The 8,094-nt window shown below is 34.4% G+C and overlaps 1 non-coding gene across 1 annotated transcript; it reads left to right on the forward strand.

The window, feature by feature from the left end:
* The first annotated feature begins 369 nt into the window (after positions 1-369).
* On the forward strand, positions 370-511 carry LOC123622012. The gene has a single exon (XR_006729377.1). It is a non-coding gene; the product is annotated as a U4 spliceosomal RNA (small nuclear RNA).
* The last annotated feature ends 7,583 nt before the right edge of the window (positions 512-8,094 follow it).

The following is an 8,094-nucleotide window of genomic DNA, read 5'->3' on the forward strand; positions in this document are numbered from 1 at the left end:
ATCTATGATTTAAAAAAATCCAGGCTTTTTAAAAGTATGCTTACCTGAACATGCTATGTTCACATTTTTTGCACCAAATCACTTATTACAAAAAATATAATTTCTTATAAACTCAGTAGGCTCAAACTTTAGATACACTCAATAAATGAGAGTCATACTAAAAATAAACAGTGAAATGTATTCTTTAGATTACGAACTTTTAAAAATATAGTTAAATATAATAATAGCCAATATTATTATCAACTTACTTAATCCCTTAGTCTCATTCTAGATATTAGTAAGCTTATTATTGCTCTTTCCACTTACATGATGTCAGAGTCCTTTTGCATATGTGGGTGTAATCCACCTCAGGCAAAACCAATGTTTACAAGCTTTGTGCAGTGGCAGTATCATAGCCAATGAGGTTTATCTGAGGAGCGATTATTGCTAATTGAAAACTTTTTCCAATACCCTGCCATGACAAACTTGAAATATAGTTGGCATCGGCAATCTTTGACAATCTCTATGGAGACTGAAAATAAAAAAAAAAAAAAGAGAGAGAAAAGAAAAGAAAAGCAATGTATACAATTCTTCTTATCCCAAAAGCAATATTGACCAATTTGGGTAAAGCATTCACCTTATCATTTCCACAGGCTTTTTTGCACATGTAAATTATTTCTCTAATGCCTGCTATCTTTTATTTTCCACAATCAACTGGGTAGAATTAAATAAACTTATTGTAATATATATTGCAATAAATTATTTATACAACTAAATATACAAATCTATATATTTAATGTCAAGCATGTTCCACTCAATGACGATTCTCTTTATTTTAGAAAAGAACCACTGCACCTATACTGGTAACATCACAGTTTGGATTAGGACACAGGGCAGATCTACTAGCTGTGTACTCTGGGTTTAGTCAGAAAAACAGAATTTCTATAGCATCATAAGAATAAGGAATGTAATAAAGGAATTAGGGCTTCCACAAGTGCAGGAGGAGATGGGGTAGTAAAGGTCTGGATGGTAGCAGCTGAAGGATTAGGAAATGGTCAGTAAGGACAGGGGCTGGGGAGAAGCCAGAGTTCTCCGAGAGGTCAGAGCCTCCCCCCTCTGGCCACCACAGTTAAGGACCAGAAGATTGTAGACTCATCTAAGAAGCTGCTGCATCTTCCCACCATGACATTCTGAGAAGAATGACTTCCACTCCATTCCTCCTTCCAAATCCTTTCACTGACCAGCTGTAACACTTAGCTAGAGAAAGAAGGCAGATTGTAGAGAGTGTTGGCAGAGCTTTTTAAAAAACAGACACTCCAACACAATTCCTATAAAGAGAAACAAAATAAATAATGCCGTGTTGACAGGAAAAATAGTCTTCATAGAATTGAGGATGCATGCATATTATAGATTTCTTTTTCTCTAAATGGTTTTGAATCCTGTGATGGTTAATTTTAGGTGTCAACTTGACTGGATTAAGTGATACCAAGACAGCTGGTAAAGCATTTTTTCTGGGTGTCTGTGAGGGTCTTTCTGGAAGAGATTGGCATTTGAATCAGTGGACTGACTGGGGAAGATCTACGCTCACCTAACCTGGGCGGGCACCATCCAATTGGCTGAGGGCTGGGGTAGAACAAAAAGACAGAGGAAAGTGGATTTTTTTCTCCTTCTTCTGGAGCTGGGACACCCATCTTCAACTGCCCTTGGACATCAGAACTCCAGGTTCTCTGACCTTTGGACTCTGGGACTTGCACCAGCAATTTCCCAGGTTCTTAGGCCTTGGACTGAGAGTTATAGCATCAGGTCCCCTGGTTCTCAGGCTTTCAGACTTGGACTGAGCCCACTACTGGTTTTCCTGGTTCTGCAGCTTGCAGACAGCCATTGTGGGATTTGTCAGCTGCCGTAGTCATGTGACCCACTTCCCCAATAAATCTCCCCTTTATCTCTCTCCTTTTCTCTCTCTGTGTCCTGTTGATTCTGTTCCTCTGGAGAACGATGACTTACACAGATTTTTTTTTTTAACCATAAGTCATATAATGTCACTGAGCATAAATTCCCTTGGGACAAACATGGGCTATTTTTACTTACCCTATAACGTGTTTATAAGGATAGAATTAGATAACGTATATCAAGCATTAGCACATGTCAGGTGCTCAATACATTAAGTCATCATTTTGGTAGAAAATGAGTTTGTCCTTAGGGTCTAGGTGCCCAATTCATTAATTCTGTGAACTGAATATATCAGTTGACTTCTTTAACACTCAGTTTCCTTATCCATAAATGGAGAATGTAACAATATCTTCGTCTAGATTACAGTCAAGATACAATGAAACAAGACAGTGTGTGTCCAAGAATCCTCTTTATGGTTAACTTTGTCTTATTTTGTAGCAACATGTCATTCTCACCATGAATGCTTACTCCCAGACATTAGAAAACTGAGAAGTCTCTTGCTGAAAACCAGACCTTCCTAGCAGCTGCGTGAACCGTTCATCTTTCTGTGACTGGGCAGCTCCAGCCTCTGCCGGGCTGCATCTGCCTGACCATCAGGGGTAGAGAGAGCGACCCACGAAAAAACAAGGGCAGAAAGTCAGGTTATAAAAGAGGCTAGTTGTGATTGTATTGTGGTTTTTTAATATGCTTCCAAAATATTTTCTTGAATAGTCCTTGGATGTGTCTTTTCAGAACTTGACAAGAAGATTGAGCTGTCAATTTACAAAGTATTACACTGAAAAATGTAATAACATCTGAGTCTCAGATCAGACTTTAAAAAATCACATATCTTATGGAGGACAAACATTTACCAATAATTCAAAGTACAGGGATGATTATGAGATGCAGGCCAAGCAGGTGGAAGGACGGATTGCAAATGCAAATCTCAAGCTCCGTTACCGTTGCATCAGTACCACTCTGACTTGGCAAGGGAGCTCTCTGACTGGTGCGTACGGGGCATCACAAGAGGAGACATTTCAGTTACAAAATATTATCATGTTTACTCAGGTAACCACGTGCTGGCTCTGCCAATTTTAGGAGATCTTGTGCTATAAATTTGTGAGTTATACATTCATTTACCATAACTAACCTAGACAGATCAGGTACATTTTGCTAAAAGCATTTTATACATTAAGATTCTCCACTATTTTTCTACAGTATCTACTATCAGGAAATTCCTAATAGCATGTTTTCAGGAGAAATGAGTGTTTTATTGTTGTTGCTTTTTTTTTTTTCTTTTTATCCTGGTCTCTTGTCTCTCTCTGGGATTGCTAGAGTAGGTAGGAAAGGTGAGTTTCAGGTTAGTGGCTACGACTTTGCTTCCCACCTACTTAACCTAGTGAATGGCTAAATCAATGAGAAGCATTATGATGCATGGTTAAGACTATAGATTCTGTACCCATATTTTCAAGGTTAAAACAAGCCTTACAATTTACTAGTTACATGACCTTGGGAAAGTTATCTAACTTTTTTGGGCTCCATTTTCGCATTGGCATACTAAAGCAGGTAATGACTGCTTTATCAGATTATTTTAAGGATTAACTGGGTAAATACCTGTAGAGTAGTTAGAACTGTGCCTCCTGCAAACTAAATATTCAATAATACCTACTTATTTTTAATATTTCGGTGCAGGGCTGACTGTTTTGCTAGTTGTCTATCTTTTGAGATCAAGCCCATTCTTCTTTTTGTGCCTTCAGAATTAGCAAAATTTGCTAGATGTACTAGGAAAATAGAAATACATACATGTTAATATTCTGTAAGAAACCAAATTTGAGAAGTGCTAAGAATATTATTGTATGAAATAAGTTTAATCATGACAAGCTATAGTTTCATCTGATTATGCTAGAAAAATGAATCTTTTCCTATGCATAATCACAGGCTGTAGGAAATCACAATTTAAACAGACCACAGACTGAGTCATAATCACTCCGTTCTCCTATCAGCCACATCTTAAGATAAAAGTTTGATGATGGTTGCCTTAAATAGGTTAAAATCCTTTATCATCAGGTTTTTAGATTTAAAGCCATTCCCTGTGAAAAATTGAGGTTATATATTTTTAACTTTCCAAGCTCTGTGGCTGGTTAGTTAGAAGTTAAGTTGTTAATCCTCCTAGGAGAGGCTCTGAAACTTCTAATATATCAAAGTAGGGTCTCTATGCTCTCTTTCAAGTAAGTCATCAGTGGTACCACACTGGACAACCATTTTGGATAGTGTTTTATTCATAGAGAATAAAGTTACATTCAGAGGCAATTTAAAATTGATTATGGCCAATATACATAAATTAAGAAGTTGCCTAGAGTTGACTAGGTAAGAAATATCAATTAAAAAGATAGTCCTCTTTCATTCCAATGTCATTTCAATGTGGTTGATATGTTTCTGTGAAATCCCCATGAGAATTGAGGAGTACCCACTCTATGAAAACAGAATGTCTGCTAATTATAAACACAGGGATTGTAGCCATATAAAATGTAATATTTCATTGTATAGAACTAGTAACCAACCCAGAAATAATCCAGTGAAATACTTCTTTCCAGTGGGAAATTTGATTAGGCAAAGTTGTCATAAATTAAGCAAAAGCATATCAAGGAAGAATTTTTAAAAGTTCTTAGGAAGGAAAAAAATCCAATTAAAATTCATCATAATCCTTTGGTCAGTGAAACAGAAAACATACTAGATACTTCAACAGAGGGATTGTGACAAAGGGAATCAATTGGGAAGGTGTCAGAGTGCTGAAAAGCAAAAGCAACTTGGAGGTAACACAGAGGTAATAAACTGAGCAGAAAATATCTACATATTTTGTAAAAATCTCAATATAGTTGGGAGGAAAACCTTGGCTATAGAAAAGGAGTAGAACAAGAAAGTATGTTCTTTTGGGTATATTAACATTTCATAATGTACTTTTAATATTATCAGTTAATACGGGTTAATTAAACTTTTTTAAAAACCGTAAAGGTTATCCTTACAGATAGTTGGGCAAATACATTGTATAAAAATGTTCTCATAGGATACATCTTAGCAATAATTATCTACTTAGAAAAACTCCCTTTAAAACTCAATATTTTTTAAAAAATGAAACTTTTATTCATAAAGATATTGTAAGTGAGAGGCTAAAAATCTGGAATGTGTCATGGTTTCTAAATATACTGAATTGATATCTGCTTCAAGCAATTTATTTTAAATGTTACTGGTGTTGCCCTTTAACATTTCCCAATTTTTGTATTTTGAGTGTGATTTTGTTTAGAAAACACAACCTACTAATAATTTTTTAAATGAGAAAGAGATATATCTGTGTATATGTATGTATATTAACTTTTTATTAAAATATAATTTACAAACAATGAAATTCATTTTGGTGTACCCATTCAGCGATCAAGATATAGAATAGTATTAACATCTCCACCCAAATTCCCTCATATTCTTTGAGGTCACCAGTTCCTGACAACCGATCTGCACCAAGAGACATCACCTCCTGTATTAGTTATCTTGTGCTGCCTAACAAATCACCCCAAAGCTAAGCAGCATAAAACAGTACACATTCATGATCTCACTGTTTCTGTGGATGAAATCCCGGTGTGGCTTAGGTCAACAAAATTTCTTTCTTTTAGTAGAAATCATAGAAATTTTTATCAACACTGAGATCTGAGAATTGTCACTTTTAAAAACAATTTTATACTTCAGTGAAATTAAAATGCCTCAATGACCTATAGGTTTACTATATACTAGTGTCATCATGTTCCATATTTTATGACTTACCTGGTAAAAGTCACATTTAATTAAAATAATTAAATATAAACATAAAGGTAACTAAATAATATAGTTCATGAATGTTAATGAAAATTATTATTCTCCATTTGTCTGTGTATTATCAATAAAAAGGCACATATTTGGAATTTTATAAGTTATAATAAATAGCACATATGATAGAAAAATGCTTAAAAAATGTCACTTTGTGTCTTTTAATGCTGATGATTTATTCTATTCCTTTTTTGAGTATCATCTAAATGGTCCGTATATTGAAAGATTTTCTTTTCATCACTGAGGCAGACACTAGATCTTTGCACTTACCTCATTTTCTTCCAACAATAAAAATAAGTGAAACATAATTTAATGTACCCACATATCAAAAGAATTTGTTCAGGACAACTCGAACATTTTAGCCAAAAATTATCACAATTGAATGTTCCTTACCTGGGAATATTTAAAAGCTTGCATTAAGAAATATAATAACTTTGTTCTTACCTTGAATAGTTGGAAGTCAGTCCAAGCATGCTATTTATAATTAAGTGGCAGTGACCAAGAAGTGCATTGATTTGTCATCAACTAATTGGCTGAAAACTCTGCCTGAGGAATTGTGGTCTATTTTCATGTAGTAAATCCAGAGACACTATTTTTCTTTATTTGCCTCTTTCATACAGGCATGCCAGTACTAGGCACAGAATAGGCATTCAGACAATGTACAGCCATTGAGTATTATGCTGATAATTATGTAATTAGAGCAGCACCAAGGACAATACCACACGTACACGTCTTGGAGAAGATGGCAGTGACGATCTTTACTCTCTACTATGCAAAGTAGTTAAAGATTAGCCAAACAAAAATGTTACTGCCATGGATTATTACATATAGTCAGGAATATAATAAAATTATCCACATTTCTTGATATGAAAAAATAATTACTGTTGCTATTCAAACTGAAGCAAAATTAAAAGAAAAAGCCCTAGGCTACTGTTATTTTAAAGGAGTTCAAATAAACGAATGGAGAGATAGGAAGGAAAAAAGAATGGAGGGAGGGAGGGAGGAGAAAGTGTGGGAGGAGGAAGATTTTCTTATCCTTAGTTTGAATATAATTACTGTAATCTAAATATGGCAACACCAATTGGCAGTTCATTAGAACCTATATAATCTAGTCGAAAATACAGATAAAAAAATGATTGGCATCTTTTTCGTTACAAAAATATTTTTGAACCTGTAAAGAATTTATATTTAATGGTTTAATTTTTATTCCACTTCAACCAGTCAAGAAATATTCTCCTTGCTTATTTATCCTCCAGTAGCTGGTGATTCTGTTTTGCACTTTCCTAAAGCCTAAAAGAGTGTATACTTTGCTTAGTGCACAGTTTATACTTGTTATTTTGTTAAGATGAAAAACAATTTTAATTGTGCCAAGATGTGTCTTGCCTTTATAGTTGGAATGTTTGAGCATGGAATCAAAATCACTTGGATTTTAATTAATAATTGGGAGCATCCTGAACTTCCTCTCCCCTTTTTCTAATTATTTAGATGCCGTTGTCAGTGGTATTTATAAAAATAGATTCATGGAAGTAATAGAATACAGAGTACCAGGTTTATAGGTTAAATAAATTCATAATATTTTAGGCATGGTTTCTTAAAATATTATTTATTCATTTTTAAATAATAAATGATGAATAAATAAAAGTGAATGGGGAATTACTTAAAACTAGATGATCAGGGTAATAGAGAATAAAATGTGTATAGATTATCATTCTCATTTTGAGTGAAAATAAAAGAGATGGTTTTCAAAATAGCAATTTCCTATTTTTTGTTATAATTCCCTGAGATTCAGGAGTTTGCATACCACCAATCAGACCTATCTGTCTTGATAATATAATCAACAACATATTATGCAAGGGCTATAAGAGCTACTTACTGGGGTTCTCAGAAACTTTTATGTTATGATGATATTTTCTCTATGATTTGAACAACCTATTGGCTAAGAAATTATCTGACCACACTATAAATAAAAACAGTGATTATACCATAATATTAATTTGGAATTTGGGAATAGTACTGTAGCTGGTGTAACATATGAAATTGCAGATATTTTAAGGAAATATAACTGTACACTTATTTTTTTATTTCAAAGTATTTCAGGGGTACAAATGTTTCTGGTTACATATATCAATTTTGTTATGCTTGAGTCAGGGTTGTAAGTGTGCCTATCACCCAGATAGTGTGCATTTTACCAGTTTGATAGGTTTTCACTCATCCCCTTGGCCCCTCTCCCCACTGCTTGATTTCCACTGAGTTTTATTTCCCTCTGTGCACACGTGTGCTCATCAGTTAGTTCCAGTTTGATAGTGAGCACATGTGGTGTTTACTTTTTCA

The sequence above is a fragment of the Lemur catta genome, chromosome 16 (assembly GCF_020740605.2).
Source record: "Lemur catta isolate mLemCat1 chromosome 16, mLemCat1.pri, whole genome shotgun sequence".
NCBI lineage: Eukaryota > Metazoa > Chordata > Mammalia > Primates > Lemuridae > Lemur > Lemur catta.